The sequence below is a fragment of the Mus caroli genome, chromosome 4 (genome assembly GCF_900094665.2).
Source record: "Mus caroli chromosome 4, CAROLI_EIJ_v1.1, whole genome shotgun sequence".
Lineage (NCBI taxonomy): Eukaryota > Metazoa > Chordata > Mammalia > Rodentia > Muridae > Mus > Mus caroli.
In genome coordinates, this window is record NC_034573.1 from 94,167,283 (window position 1) to 94,184,653 (window position 17,371).

Consider the following 17,371-nt stretch of genomic DNA (forward strand, 5'->3'; position numbering starts at 1 on the left):
GATGGTTGTGAGCCACCATGTGGTTGCTGGGATTTGAACTCTGGACCTTTGGAAGAGCAGTCGGGTGCTCTTACCCACTGAGCCATCTCACCAGCCCGATATTTTCTTTATTTACATTTCAAATTTTATCTTCTTTCCTATTTTCCTCTCTGAAATACCCTATCCCCACCTCCATCAGCCTGATCCCCAACCCATCCACTCCTGCTCCCTGGCCCTGGCCTTCCCCTATACTGGGGCATAGAATCTTCACAAAGACCAAGGGCCTCTCCTCCCACTAATGGCCAACTAGGCCAACCTCTGCTACATATGCAGCTAGAGACACATATCCCACCACATGTTTTCTTTGATTGGTGGTTTAGTCCCAGGGAGGACTGGGGGTACTGGTTAGTTCATATTGTTCTTCCCATGGAAATGAAAACCCCTTCAGCTCCTTGTGTACTTTCTCTAGCGCCTTCATTGGTGACTCTGTGCTCCATCCAATGGATGACTGTGAGCATCCACTTCTTATTTGCCAGGCACTGGCAGAGCCTCACAGGAGTCAGCTATAGCAAGCTCCTGTCAGCAAAATCTTGTTGGCATCTGCAATAGTGTCCTTGTTTGGTGGTGGTTTATAGGATTGATCCCAAGGTAGTGCAACCTCTGGATGGTCATTTCTTTAAAAAAAAAATGCTTCTTAAAGTAATAATTATAGTACATTCAACTCAAAATGCAGAATATAAATTCTTTTAGTTTTCCAATAAAATATGGACCTATTGCAGGTATAGCTGGAATCCTAAAGTAATTCCAGTTCTAAATTCATTTAGTTTAGGATTCCAATAAAGTGTGTTCTTTCTCTAAAACAATTATCCAATCACCTTCACAGAAATATTTATTTTTCAGATATATGGGTACTGTGTATTTATATGTAATGGGGAAAAGATTATGTAAGTAGAAAAATATATTTTGAAATGAACTGAAACAAAAACAGGAATAAAATTAGTGAGATAGAGATATCATTTATTAGGAGATGTATGGCAACACATCATTGAATTAGAGAGGGCACAGGGGTCAAATAAGTGACCTCAACTCTAGTATTTGGATCTGAGAAGAACACACACATTGAGGCGTGTGCTGGAGACAGGCCTCATCAATACCTATGGAGGAAACACTAACCACCACAACAAAAAAAAATAGATATTTTTTTGATGATGAGAATGACAAAAAAAATCAGTGAAACCAAAGCTGGCTTGCCTTGTAAGATTGGTCAAAAGTAGCCAGAACAAACAAGGGGAAGAAAAGGATCGAGACCCATTTTCCCAAATCGGGGGGGAAAAAGATCTATGTAAAAAGTTTCAACAGGTGTGAAAAGGAAAACAGGGAATGTTCTAAACAGCAAGTCAGTAAACACAGCACCCAGATGATGATGGACAAGTTTCCTGAAAGGTCAAGGTACCAAATCTCAATCCAGTTGTGTGCTAGTTGGCTTGCTATTGCTGTGCTAAAGATCACAACCAAAAGCAAAGGGGGAATGAACAGCTTCCAGGTCACCACCCATCACTGAGGGGGAATCAGGGCAGGACACTAGGAAGGAATGCTGCTTGCTGGCTTGTTCTCTATGGTTTGCTCAGGACCACCTGCCCAGGGGTGGCACTGCCCATACTGTTCTGGGCCCTTACATATCACTTAATTTAATAAATGCCCTATAGCTCTGCCTACAGGCCAATTTAATAGAGTCAATTCTTCAATTGGGGTTCCCTTTTCCTAGATGACTCTGGCTTCTGTTCAAAACAAAACAAAACAAAACAAAACAAAAATCTAACCAGGACAGGGAGTATTTTGTTAACCACCACCACTTCTTGCCTTCTGCCTGGGAATCAGAGAGACTGGCTGCAGGCTCTTGCCTTGAAACCTTCCCACATCCTCAGCAAGCTCTATGTAAAGCCCCTCCATTCTTCCACAGAGGCTGCATCCTTTTTTAGATACCCAACTCTTTTATCTGGCTCTGGTGCTGGCTCTGAACTCTCTGTAGAACTCAGGCTATGCTGTCATTTTTCTTTCTTTCCATGGCATTAATAACTTTTCTAATAAACTTCTTACTCCCAGCAATCCATCTCAAGTGTCCTTCCAGCACACCCTTTTAACAAGGACTATTGGAGGGAACATTGTAAACGATAAGGCCAGATGATATAGAGCTCAATATTGGTGTTGAGCACTTGCTCAGAGTAACATGTGAGAGGATAAACTTCAGTCTTATCCAAGCCACTGAATTCTTGTAAGATTTTTTTTGTTAAAGCAGCCTTTTTTCTGTCTTTCTTTTCTTCCTTCATTTCCTGCTTTTCTTCTTCATTTTGCTTGCTTCCTTTCTTCTTTCCTTTCTTTCCTTCTTTATATGACACAACAATTTTATTGATTATTTGGAAATTTTACATCAGGTACTTCCCAGTCTTCCCAGGTCCACTCCCACCCTTTTAACCTGCCTCAAAATCAAAGAAGGAGGAGGAAGAGGGGTAGGAAGAGGAGGAAGAGGAGAAGTGAGGGAGGGGAAGGAAGAAGAGAGGAGGAGGACGACAACGACGACGACGACAACATCAAGTCCAATTTGTGTTGCCCATATAATCCCTAGATTGTGATCAAACACCAGCAGACAACCCCTTATAGAAAACTGAGTCCTTTCTCACCCACTTCTCTAGAAGGCATCAGCTATTAAGAGCTATCAAGACTTTTCAATGGTTTTCTGTTTAGACTATTTCTTTTTGGTGAGTGGGATATGGGGAGAAAGAGGTTGTTACAGAAGCCTTCTATGTCTCTCATTCTCAACTGAGAATCTGCAGTCATTGATACCACCACAAAAGTAGCTTCCTTGTTCTCTGTAGTAAGTAACAGCTCAGATCATGGGTTTCCACATGGTTTCTGGCTACAGCATTGGCCATGAACATCAACATGGCTTCAGATGGCAGCACAGACCATGGATATCCTTGTGACCTCTGGTGATAACACAGGCCATGGACAGCAAGATAATCCCCAGCCACAACAGGGCCACAAATACCAACATGTACCAGACACATCAACAAGGCCAGGACAGCCAACCCAGGTCACATGCATGAACAAGACCTCAGGCTGCAGCACAGAGCACACGTATCCACATGGCCTTCACCAGTAACATGGTCCATCGATTCAGCCTTGGTTGATAGCATGGACAGCAGCCTTTCTAACCACATAAAATATTGATTGAACTTGAATTCTAGTGTTCTCGATTTTCTTCCAGTTTTCCTTGTCATCCATATAATTTCTAGTGAATGTTTCTCTTTTTTTAAATATTGCAAAACCTATTTTTTGTTTGTTTTCTGAGGCAGTGTTTCTCTGTGTAGCCCTGGCTGTCCTGGAACTAACTCCTTAAACAAGGCTGGGCTTGAACTCTGCCCCTGGAGTGCTGTATTAAAAGTGTGTGCCAGCTGGGCATGGTGGTGTGTGCCTTTAATCCCAGCACTTGGGAGGCAGAGGCAGGCAGATTTCTGAGTTCGAGGCCAGCCTGGTCTACAGAGTGATTTCCAGGACAGCCAGGGTGATACAGAGAAACCCTATCTCAAAAAAACAGATGGTGTGTGCCACCACCATCTGGCTCCAAAACTTAATTATAGTGAACTATGCCAATAATATTTTAGGTTCTATAGCTGATAATGCCAATATTTTAACATCTAGGTCATCAATATCTATAGTCACTTTTGCTAACTCTAACTCACAATGGCTTGTTCTGTCTTTAAAATGATTCTGGACTCATATTTGCTGTTTGAGTGAGTTTTTAGAAATTTTAAAATGTCTGAGTTGAATATATTGTCCCTCACAATGGACTTTTTTTTTTTTTTAAAGATTTACTTATTTTATATGAGTACACTGTAGCTGTCTTCAGACTCTTCAGGTGAGGGCATCAGATCTCATCACAGATGTTGTGAGCCACCATGTGGTTGCTGGAAATTGAACTCAGGAGCTCCGGAAGATCTGTCAGTGCTCTTAACCGCCGAGCCATCTTTCCAGCCCACTACAGTGGACTTTTATATTTTAAGCTCTCCTATCTGGGTTAAAACTAATCTAGAACCTTAATTTCTTGGCATGGTTTTACCTTTTTCCCTGAAAAAAACAAAACAAAACAAATTTGAATTGTAGTCTTGTATTCTCACAGGGAGACTCATTAGGATAACACTTGTGCCTATCCAGTGATATGGGAGGGGGACAGACTTCTTTCCTGGCTCTCTTTAACAGAAGGTTCTGGCTTGACAAACTTTATCAGGGCTAATGATTTTTGTTTCTTCCTTCCTCCTTTGGGAAATGTGTCTGAATTCTTTTGTAAATCATTAAATTGTGCAGTTTATGGACCAGAGCCTAGGCTCAAAGCTTGTTTTCTCTTCAGTTCACAGGAGTTATCAATGCATCCCCACCCATCTGGCCATCTACTTCTGATCTAGCCTAGATCTAGAGTTGGAAGTCTATCCATCCGATACTTAAGGAGATCAAAGGATGGATGATTTCTGGATGTCTGTCCCACCAGCTGCCTCTATTGCAGTTTTATGTCTGAATCTGTATAAATTCAAGCCGTTCACTGGTGTCCCCACAGTCCAGTGGTCAAAGAGAAATTTCATGATTGTGTTTATTTGCAGCATTCCTCTTATAGAGCCTGAGTTTTTTTTTTTTTTTGGCCCCACATTGCCCATGATCATGGACACAACCCAGATGTTGCCATCACTAAACCTCTGTAAACAATTATCTGTTACCCCTTTCTTAGGGCATAAGTAGAAAGAAGTGTAGCCTTGGTACTGGGGGCTCAATTATTTTGGGGCTCAATAAGGTCCCCCATACCACCTACACATGTGGAGTGTTCACATGTCTTGTACTTTAAAACATCAGAGAAGGGATGATTTATACCAAACAAATGATGGCACTAAGTAGAAAGCCAAAAGGAAATGAAGTCTTAGTGAAGTGGATAAGGGTTTCAGGGGAGCAGGCTAGTCCTTTGGGACTGGGAGGTGTTTGATCTACTCTGAGGGGTACCCAAAGAAAAACGTGCTGGTTATTCTCTCCAGGGCAACTGACCCGTTAGAGTCCTCATGACACATTGACTGCTTTAGTTTCCCAAATTCCTCTTTCAGAAATATGTGTTCAGCATTGTCTGGAACCAGATTCTCTGACTGTACCCTCTGCTCATAAAGACTGTGCCGGATGCCACTCTCAGAAGAGAGCACAGCTGGGTTCAGGAGCTTACTCGGATCAAGTGGCCCAGAGTGATGGAAAGGAAGGGAAGCCGCTGAGGTGTGGTGGCTTTGGGAAGCAGAACACTGGAAGAGGGAAAAATTCAAAACATCAAGTATTGAAAAAAAAATGCTTTTAGAGTACTGTCAGCAGACAGCAGAGGCAGGAGACTCAGGGCAGCCCTAATGTCATGAAAAATGTTCATATGTAAAGCTAGAAAAATGACAGTTCTGTAACAGATGTAGAAGTAGGTTTTGGGAAAGCCCTTATAAACATGCAATGTTTTAAATGCCAATAAATCACAATCAAGAGTTTGAGAATCAAATCCAGTTGAAGGCAAGCATCTTGAAGGAAAACCATATGAAGGGACTCTTCAAACTGAAATCTGTTGCCATTGTCTGGTATATTTACAGGAGTTTGGTTAAAGCTGAAATTTAGATTTGTGTGTAGCATGGCTTGAACTTGAAGCCTTCAGTTTGGAAGGACAGGTTCATCTTGGCCAGGATAGTGTATGCTTATGCTGTTCGAGTCATTACTGAAAGCACTTCATTAGCATTCTGGAGCAACTTGTTAGTGTTGGAATGCGACTTACTTAGGAAATAGCAACATAGGTGGGTACTAACCAGCTCTTACCAGGAAATGAAGAGAAAAGGATTCCAGACACTCCCTCCTGGCTCTCGGGTTACCATCAAGGACATTTTGACATCTTAATGGTGATGTTTGAAAGCCTAAATGGGAGCCGGGCGTGGTGACACACGCCTTTAATCCCAGCTCTCAGGAGGCAGAGGCAGGCGGGTTTCTGAGTTCTGATTTCTGAGGCCAGCCTGGTCTACAAAGTGAGTTCCAGGACAGCCAGGGCTATACAGAGAAACCCTGTCTCAAAAAACAAACAAACAACAAACAAAAAAGAAAGAAAGCCTAAATGGAAAGTCTAACTATTTATTCATGGGAGAGAAATTTTGAAAAGATTAAATAAAAAACTTATATCCAGTTGGAACTGTAGAGGGCATGAGACCCACATTCTCATGGATAAGCATTAGATAAGCCAGAAATCTTAAATAAGCAGGCTTGTCTCTTCGGTAGAAGGGTGTGCCACCATACCCGGCACTTAGCTTGATTTTTTTTTTTTTTTTTGGTTTCTTTCGAGACAGGGTTTCTCTGTGTAGCCCTGGCTGTCCTGGAACTCACTTTGTAGACCAGGCTGGCCTCGAACTCAGAAATCCGCCTGCCTCTGCCTCCCGAGTGCTGGGATTAAAGGCGTGCACCACCACTCCTGGTTTAGCTTGATTTTTAAATTAGGCAGAGCCAGCAGCCTAGGGGGGTGGGGTGGGGCTACACACAGTGGACTGGACTATCCCACATCAATCATCATATTTGATGCCCTATAGACCAATCTGATGTTGACTGTTCTTCAATCCAGGTTTCTTCCCCTTGGATGACTCTAGCTTGTGTCAAGTGGCTATAAACCAACCAGTTCTCTCAGAATGTTTCTCATCTTGGGCTTTAGTGTCGTAAGAAAGGGATTAGAAGAGAACAGAGAGGTTATGGCTGCAGATTTCCAGGGAACTAGAAAACACACACGAGATTGTTAATCACAGTTCCGCACTGGAAAGGTGGATTGTTTTCCTTTCCTATTATGGCTACTGAGGACGCTTGCTCTCTGCCACAGGTAGCACAGCATTTCTGTAGCTTGCAAGAAGATTGAAATTCAGAACCTTGAGTGTGGTTTGCTAGATGGTATTGTTTTCACACCGTTAAAAGAAGAAAATGGTAAGTAGACACAGTCAACTGGGTTCCTCTAATGTTACTACTGTACCAGGACGCTGTGGTCCTAATTATGTGTTGGGCTCTGCTTCCACCTGCTGGTCATCTAGGAAAATAGACGAAAGCTTCCCGTATAGGATGAATACCTGACCCCCTGAATTTCAACCTTCTTCCAAGCTACAGTTGAGTAGGAACAGAAAAAGTGGATTAAGTTTCGAACAGCAAGAAACCAAGCAGGTGAGGTGCAGAGGACCTGTGGTTTATTCAGGGGATTTGGCTAGATTAGCATAGGCGGTCAAGGATAGATCATCTTATGTTTTCTGTGTGATTATTGGGGAAAAGCAAAATGTAAAGACACACAGCCTCCTGATTAATTGATAGTTTCTATTTATATTATGGAGAATTCACTTACAACATTCAAGAGAAAGAGGAGTTTGATTCCTAGGGGGCATAAAAAGGGTGGTTCTCTGCTTTTATTTTATTTTTTGCTTCTCTTCCCATAATGCATCTGGGTTTGATCATATGCATGCCCAGTTACTCAGAGGCATAAGAGAGCCAATGGAGAGCCTTCTTGAGATTTTATTTGAGACACACATTTGAAGGATTGTGCATATACCCCAAACTGTTCAGGCATTTCTCTTCCATAAGGAAGGTATGATTGGATAGAATCTGTCTACATCTGATGACTGTCATGGTGGGGTGGAGGAAGGATGGAGAAACTTATCCTAATGTTCAGAGAGAGGTATATATGTAGCTGGATGCAAACGGGGCCCGAGGTTATTGGATGCATTGTCCCAGAGAGGGGTGTTATGTGTAAGTAAAGAAGCCGGGCTTCCACTTGCGTTATCAGAAGGGGATTTCATAAACCAAACCAAGGAGAGTCCCACATTACTAAACCATTCCCTATGCGTGCCTGCCTCGGTCCTCCTTGTTAATCATCCTTGAAATTTTCTGTAGGGTTGTGGGTTCCTCATCTGCTTCACCACAGGCCAGGGCTGCTTGGGGAGGTGGAACTCAGGGAGTTTGACTGTGCTTATCCCACACTGCCCTAGGCACCGCTCTGGGGTGGGAAAGCACAGTCCGAGGTGTGAGAAAGACAGAACTGGTTCCGGGGTCCCTGGGCCTAAGCTGAAGTCGGGCTGTGGGGTACTCAGACTCTTGGACACCCAGGCACAGCTGGAAGTCGTGGAAGAGCAAAGAATGCAGTGGGTCTAGCCCAGGGTGGGGAAGGGGGAGTGTGGGGGAGGGGGAGCAGGGAGCTAGTTAGAGAGAGAGAGAGAGAGAGAGAGAGAGAGCATGGCTTGAAGGCTGCTGGCTTGGTGGAGGTTGTAGCTGGGAGTGCTGAGATCCTTTCTATGGGAGACAAGACAGTGTCTTTAGGTAAAGGCCTTCTTTGTGGTTCCCCACTGCTCCCCACTCCAGATTTCAATGAAAAGTAGTCCATTGTTCTGAATCGTTTATTGCCATGGTGGAAAGTGGATGCATAAAATCATACCCTGCTTCTCAGGGTGGGCCTGGGATTAAATACCTTTTGCAGGGAGGAATATCTGGGAACGAAAGCTTATTGGCTCCGCCCTCCAGAAATCTAGCTACTTCATTAGCATGGAGACCTCTGTCTTGAGCCTATGTGACCTGTGGTCATGTCTCTTTTCCAGGGAGCTGGGAGTCACCTAAGCCTCAGGTGTGTGCCCACCGAGTCTCCGGCTCTCGATCTGCTCTCCCTTACCAAACTTCCTGCATGGTTTTATCTCCTTCAGTTTTCTTTTTCCCATGTAGCTACTGAACTCGGGAGTAGTTTTGACCAACTGCTAGCAAAACAGAGGAGGGACATGCATGGTTACAATGATTTCAAGTAAAAATTCTGTAAAGTAGGATTGTCCCAAAGGTCATACAGCTACAGCCTGCAAACAAGAGGACCCTGTGTGTTTGATCTAAGTGCCTTTGATACCCTGGCTCCTGTAAAGGCAATGCTTGTGTACTTGCTGTGGGACATGTGTTCTTTGAGTTGTTTGCCTACCTTGCCTTCATCTTCTGTTTGGTCACGATTTACCGTGAAATGCAAGCATCAAAGTTTTACAAGCAGGGACTTTCACTGTTAATATAAGATCTCCCATTCCTTTATTTGTCAAGTAATAAGGATTGGTCTTCTAAGTTCACTGATTTTGCAGGCAGTTGGAGCATGGACACCCTAAATCCCTCAAGAGTGGAGTGAAAAACGGGGAGACCAAAACTACCTGCTGGTAGTTTCTGAATGTTCCCTGGGCACACCCACTCCCACTCTCTTGTCCTCAGTCATAGTTATGGTCTGTAGCTGTGACAAAACACTGCGACCAAGACAAATTATAAACAAAATCATTTATGGGCTTCAGGTTTCAGAGGGTTAGAGTTCATGATGGTGGAACAAAACATGGCAGCAGGACCAGCTGAGAGCTCACTTCCTGATCCACAAGCAAGAGGAAGACCAAGAAAGACCACTGGGGAGAGTGGAGGCTTTTGAAGCCTTAGCTCTTCACCAGGTAGACCTTGAAGTCTCTTGATAGTGTGGGCCTTGGCTGGCGTCTTGTCCTTCCATAGTAATCTGCGCACAGCTTTGAGATCTCTAATCCCAACAATAGCTGAAAACAATTCATAGATGTTCAGTCCTGGAAACCCCATCTCTTTCTGCTTGGCTGCCCCTATCTGGGAGTTCTGCTGATATCCCATCATGTCCATGCTGAAGGTTATTCTCTGGATTGTTACAGTGGTCATGTTCTCCTCTTCCAATCTTCAAAGGTTCACACAACCAGTCCCTTATAAAATTAAAAAAAAAAATGAAAAAAAAAACAACAACAACAAAAACAAAACAAAAAAAACTTCCTCTTTAAGCAATCTAAAATGTTCTTTTCCCTAGATCAGACCCTGACTACGGTCATGACTATTTTTCCCTAGATCATGGTCTTGACTATTGGTGTTTAAGGCAGGGCGGGCAAGTCCTTGGTGGCATTAAATGAGAAAAAGGTTCTGGTTGAATCTTACCTTAATTTCATCATTTGATACCAGGTAATTCTGCTAACAACCTTTTCTTTTAGTATGCATTGCCATTTGCCTATCAAGTGTCCCTCCTTTCCCACTGCCTCCTAAAGGCTCATGTGCTGGAGGACTGGTTACCAACTGGTAGCACTATTAAGAAGGTGATTAGGCTAGAAGTGAGCTTTTCATTCATGGGTTGAGCCAGTGATCAGTTTCTGCTGAATTGGGATACTAAGAGATGAAACCTGGCTGGAGTTCAGAAGCAGGTCATTGGGGGCGTGCTTCTCTTCTCTTGTCCAATCTCTCTCTGCTTCCTGGCCACCATTCTAATATGGTGTACTGTCTCACCATAGGCTCAGAAACAGGGAACCAAATATCCATGAACTGTAGACTCCAGGCAACAAGAGAAGAGAGAAGAAGGGCTGATCTACCAGTGCCACTGACTTCATTGGGGAATCTGCTCTGTCCTCACACCCCTAAGTCTTTGGGTCAGAGGTCCTTGTTCTTAGAGGAGACAGAGTGCCTCTTCCTGGTGTCCCCATGGCCTTTTCTAAGATAGAAGCTGGCACTGCTGCCTGGTCTCTTTGTGCTTTCCAGGCATGTGGACTATGAAATGTTTGGAAAGCTCCTACACAACGAGGAAATGAAATGTGTTTATACTCACACAATCTATTCGAACTTGCGGGTGAGGAGTCCATAAGCTTTCTCTTAAAGGGCCAGGTTGTGAGTGTTTTCTGTTTTCTAGGCAATATGGTCTCTGTCACAACTGTTCATGTCAGCTTTTCTGAGTGCTGTGAAAACAGGGTAGACAATATATAAGTAAAGAAATGTGGCTGTGTTCCAAGAATGTATTATGTGTGAAACTGGGCAGCTGGCTCACAGGAGAACATGTGACCTCAGCTCTGGATTCACATTCAAGTAACCAGGGATTGCAGAGCACAGAGGAAGCCATGAAAAGGCACATGAACATGCAGTCAGATAAATAGAGACCCTAAAAAAGAAACCTGTTTCTTACAAAAAGATAAACGATATATTTCATACTTGTATGAAAATGTCACAGTGGAACCCATTATTTTATACATTTAATTTTATGTTAATTAAAATATCCCCCTACCTAAAGTATGAGAGCAAAGTATGGCCATAAATTAAAAAGGTATCTAAGAAGCTTATTAAGAAATTCTGTATGAAGTACAGGGAGCATAGGAAGCCTTGAGTGTATGAAGTCCTGAGGGTATGTGTATTGTCTGGCATAGGCAAAGCCATATAAAGAATTCTAAAGACTCAGAGCCATGGGCAAACAGCAAAGTCTCTCCTCCCCTACCTGGAGCAAGAATCAGAGGAATGGCAAAGGCTTCCTCCATGCTGATGGTGTGTATAAAACACATTCATCATAGCTTTCTCCCAGCTGAATATTTACAGCCTGAAGACTTCTCTGAAGACTTCTACTGGCATTAGCTAGATCTTTTCCATGTTTAGCTGTATGTAGTAGCCCTGTCTCTTTGTTACACTGTGGGCAATAACCTTACCTCCCTGCTTAGCTGTTTGTACTACAGCCCCACAGTCAGTAATAACCCTGTGTCTCGGGTCAAGTATGTGTAATAAACATACTGAGCTCCTAGGGCCCTGTAATTCCTCCACTAGAGAGCCCAGTCTACCTGACCCCAGCTTCTCTTTCCATGTACCTGTCTGTGTCTGTCTTTTCTTCATTTCCTTGCCATCCCATGTCAGGTCTGTCCCCAGAGCCATGACCACTGCTGCAATGGATAAAAAGCTAAGTTATCAAGAAAGGTTGACTGTAGATTGGGAATGTTACATAGTGTTTAGGAGTAAAGCATCTTTTGGGTATAACAGTATTGTTGGAAAAGCAAAGGTCGCAGCTCTCGGCCTTACACCTGGTAGAAGGTGCTGGGAAGGAAACACTCTTATTTCTTGGATTGGACCTACTATGGCCAGAAACCATTTGCAAAAGTGATAAGAAGGCGGGAAGAGATAGGTATGATGGATGAAATGTGAAGGCAGGTATCAACATCCATTGAAACAGATTCTGAGTTACTGAGGTTTCGCTTTATTATTTCCTGTGTTTTTGTCTTGGAAAAACATTTTCAAAATGAGATGTATGAAAAATAGCAAAGCCAATTTTAGTTCAATGAAAAATTTGAGGAAGTTTTCGGACAACTATTTCTACTACTTTACCCTTTTAGTATTTAAATATTCACCAAATAAAAACTGCTTCACTCAATTCTAAAGCTACACAATTTCATCACTTCTTCTAAACCCCACTTTCTAATGGACATAATAAGCCTTTGGGTAGATGGTTGTAGCAATCTGTATTTTCTACTATATTCCTTACTCCTGAGGTATGTGTGCTGGGTATAAATCAGAATATGAGAGAATGCTCACACTCGCCTTCTTTCCTAATTTTATTTTTCAGTGAAAGATGTGACAGCTGAAACATTCATTTACTTTTTCTTTTTGAAGATTACTTGCATTTGTCACATAGACTGACCCTTGAATGGTTTTGTGAGTAGCTGTGACAAATATGGACCTTGAGGACCCCCCCCCCCCACGCCGAGACATGTGATGACAACAACCTGGGATGACACTACCTTAACTGCTTTCATCTCCTGATGTCCCACATTACTTAGCTATGGAAAACGTATCCCTGTAACCTCTCTCCATCTAGTTTTATGGGCTGGTAAGCTTTCCGTACCTGTGATGAAGAACAACTTGCCTTTGATTTCAGACCCATGTTCTGAGTTTAAAACACACCAAACACTTTTGCATAAACCCAGAATTTTTGTGCAAAGCCAGAAAAGACAATGAGAAATATTTACTGGACTGAGTATAGCATCCTTGAATGTCCTTTAGAAAGATTGTCTGCGTCGGTAGATGGGTGAGTCTGGTTGAGGCTTCCCTACAATGAGCCTTTACCTCTCCCCAGGGAAGCAAACATAAAGACTAGCTTAGCCAACTGGAACTCTATTTGAATTGTGCTCTGCACACATCCTTCTCATAATAACGCACTGGGTAGCCTTTACCTACATTTATGGTACATACTCTCCATTCCTTTCCTACCAACACCTCTGGCAGCTTGTTAGCAGTCTAGGACACCTGTTACACCTCCATCAAGCTGCATGCTTATTTTGCATTTAATGACCAGGCCTGAACTGGCTTTGGGTTCCTGTACAGTAAGGGTAATTAGGTTCTCAAAGTGATTTTTCAGGGAGTATCTCCTTGTTGGCATCTTACACTCATGGATAATTGAGCATGCACATGATAGGCAATTGGATGTGTTTTGGGAAGGGGCATGAGCTATAGAGAAAAAGTTATATAATTTAATTCGTCAATCAAAATCAAGAACTACTCTTGCCATTCCCCTTAGCAAGCAAATGCACCCCACCTCCCCCACCCCCGACCTCACAAAAGGAAGCCTCAAACACTAATACTGCCTTTCAGCACCTTCCCTTCAATGGCTGCTCTCAGTCTTGACGGTATGTCCTTTCCTTCCAATATCTGTTTCCCTTTACTTTGAACAAAGTATTCCTGCTCCTGTGCAAATCAGTGTGAGCCTTTATCTCATTCCTGAATAAATCCCAGAAACTCCTGGTCCAGACTCTTACCACCGGTAACAACCCCAGCTACAGTTTTGGTGTCACCTACAGTCCGCACTGCTCATCAGTTTCTGAGTGCCAAAGCGCCCCTCCCCCATGTTTCTCAGCACCTGGCTAGGCATAGCTGGATACACAGAGGCCCTGCACTTTACCCAGTAAAGGTGTTCCTTGTTATCTGTACACACAGCAGAGATTTCTTTTAATCCTACTCTCTCAGGCATCAGGTATTCTAGGTCACTTCTAAAGCTGAAAGCTCATCGGCTTTTCCAGAGCTTATGGAAATGCTTAAGGCCTGGAGGGGAAAAAAAAAAATACTGGCTTCACGCCAATAAAACTGCAAGGGTGAAAAGAAACAATATTAAATAGTGTTTCCAAAAGAAGAAACTTTTATGGCTGAAACAGTACACATATATTAAATGGAAAATGGAAGCATGGGTAGATTTATTGTATTTGATACAGTGTGAGGTGGGACCTTCAAATGTAAACGTAAGAGGCAGGGTTCTATAAGGGAAGTGGTTCCAAGTTTGTAGAAGTGTTGAAAAACCTCACTTTGGCGGGAGAGTAGATCACAAAGATGAATCATTAGGACAACTGCCTTGACAGTAACCTCAAAAGGAAGATTTAACTTGGTCCCACCCGAGTTTATGTCTTTTTTTTTTTTTTTTTTTNTACTCAAGGATGTAGGCGATATTTAGAAGGAGCATGGGGTTCCAGAAGGTTGAGGCTATGTAGTTTTAAGGTCAGAGCACTACCTTGACCATGAAGACAATTCAGAGCAAAAGTCTCTTCAGTCTTCAGAGTCAAGACAGAAAGAAAATCTCCTCCTCGCCTAAGCTCCCCACCTCACACTGACAGGCAATCCAAGGAGCTTTGGATTTCAAATCAAAGCACTTGTTTTTGCTAAGATGGCAAATACTTTCTATCCAGGACTCTACCCAGAAGTCTCAAGCCCAGGATCTGAAACCCAAAGTGTGAGCTAGCTGTGTAGTGGACAAAGAAGAGGAAAGCGGAGACCTGATGCTGTTCTGAGTCTTGTGACGTCTCTTTCATGAGCTGTAATCCAATCTGCACGCTGTACAGGTGCTTGGTTGGTGATACCTTGGCCTTTATAGTCTAGATTTCTCTCTTGGTTCTTTATTTGTAAGTCACATTTGTTTTAATACTCTGGTTCAGGTGGCCCTCAAAGTGAGCCTATGTGGGGTTCACATTCTCCATTTCTTTGAGGCTTTGGAATCCCTCAGAGGTAAAATCCATACTCTGGTGCTTATTTTGCAGTGTGTTTAGTCCTTAGCTAGTTTTGAGTAAAAGGTGTGTTTTTTATTAATGGTTATAACTGTCTAGACGGTTGCAGTGAGTTACATTATGGGCACATGGGGTCGGCATCCCTTAGTAGATTCATAAACATACTGTAGTCCCCTCAGTGATGGCTCCAGTATCATCTTCCCTCCATGTGAGGACACAGTCATCATGTGCAGGAAAGTAGTCTTTATTTAAAAAGATAAACTGATTTCACTCTTACAATATACAATACAATAGCAAAGATGAAAAGTCATTTCCATTCATACTCCCAGTGGCAAGTGGGCAGAAATATACTACAGGTACTGTAATCACTAATGGGAGTGGACTTCGAAGTAATATGAATTAATTCCGACATGGGAGGCATGCCTTCTTATACATGGAATCTATTACCATCAATGCAACAACGCTGAGCAGGTGTCTGTAGACAGAACAGTTTTGTTGTGGTTGCCTCCTGGCAGAATGCCAAACAAAAATATAACAAGCCTACCCATCTCAGTGTCATTATTGTTTAAATAGTGGATTGACCGCTGTATCTCCACAATTAATTGCTACGTAGTAATTTTTCACAGGGACTGAATAAAACTTCATAAATGATTGAATAAAATTCCAGTGTGTGTGCAATGTGAGCATGTGTGTGTGCACCTATGTGTGCATGTGTGCATCACATTTTCTTTCTTCATTCATCGGCTGGTGGGGACCAGGGTTGACCCCATTACTTGTCTATTGCTGACACTGATGTGGAAAGTATGAGATGTGATTATCACTGTTGTACACACTTTGTCTTACCCATCGTCTCCTTTGCTCTTGGGCACATACTGGTTGGCTTTCTAGTGGGTACTTTCATTATTGTTGTTATCAATAAGGACGATTGGAACATTTCCCCTTCATAATGATCTTCCTGAAGGCTATCGTCACAGTAATATATATCAAAAGCCCTGACATGGACACATGCTTTGACTTAGCAAGCAATTCTGGCTCCAGGAAATGATTCAATCATTAGAGCTTGATTGAAATGTGTGAAATACCAAGCAGTTTACAAGTTGAAATACCCTTAAGGTCTAAGGAGATTTGGGAATGCAATGTAGTTATTGCAAATTATATTCCAGAAGAATAATGGCTAGACAAATGTTCATAATTAGTGACTAGCATATGTAAGTTACAAAAGAGGACATAAACCTCATTGTTTTTCTGTCTCAAATTCTCTCATGGGATTTTTGTTTTGGGTACTGGATAAGTGTATAAAATATATTCACTACTGAAAGTGAAAACTTGGGTGTGAAGCTCCACAGCTTCCATTCTGAATGCCTCTTTTCACTATTATAGAAGGACACTGATTGTATATACTTTGAGTCTGGTTAATTCCAATGTGTGATGTTTTTGTTTACTTGCAAGGTCTTTATAATAAAATTTATAAAATTAATAACAAATACCTACTCACTGAGCCATCTTGCCACTCTTCATTTTTCTTTTAAGAAACGAATGTATCCATTTAACGTCAAGGCTTTACAATGGCTCTAGAAGGGAACAGGATGTTTTAGTTATCTCTGTATGATGGAACCCAAGACAAACTTTATTCAGTGCTGTCCTACTCACAATTAATAGGGAATGGAAAAACCCTGATGCCCCTTGATTGATGGAAGGATAATGAATATTATACAGCTGTGAAGAAAATTAGGTAATGAAAAATTTCAGTAACTGGACAGAACTAGAAAAGATTAGGTTGAATGATGTAACCTAGTAGACACAGAAAGACAAACACGTCATGTTCTCTTTCATCTGTGACTCATAGGTCTACATCTTTAGATATGTATACAACATGGCATCACCACAGAAACCAAGAGCGTAAAAAGGGATCATGGTGTGAGGGGGTTCTCAAGAGGGAAATAACAAGATTCAAGTGATATGAAGGGAAAATGAGAAAAACTGAGTTAATTTGAGAGAGCAGAGGGAGGTGGAAGGTCAGACAGAAAGACAGAAAGGGAAGAGTAAAAAATGACACTAAGGATTTTTGAAAAACAAAAACAAAATCAAACCAAAGAAGCATCAATCATCATCATCACCACCATCATTTGTTTTTTTTTGAGACAGGGTTTCTCTGTATAGCTCTGACCATCCTGGAACTCACTCTGTAGATCAGGCTGGCCCCTAACTCATAAAGATCCACCTGCCTCCCATGTGCTGGGATTAAAGGTGTGCACCACCACCACTCGGCCACGTATTATTTTTTAAAACCTACAGTATTTAGTTTTTTTTTTAATTAGATTTATTTGTTGTATGTATATGAGTACACTGTCAGGGTCTTCAGACACAGCAAAAGAGGGCATATGATCTCATTATGAATGGTTGTGAGTCACCATGTGGTTGCTGGGAATTGAACTCAGAACCTCTGGAAGAACAGTTAGTACTTTTAACTGCTGAGTCATCTCTCCAGTCCATTTTTTTAAATTTACCTAAGATTACATATAATG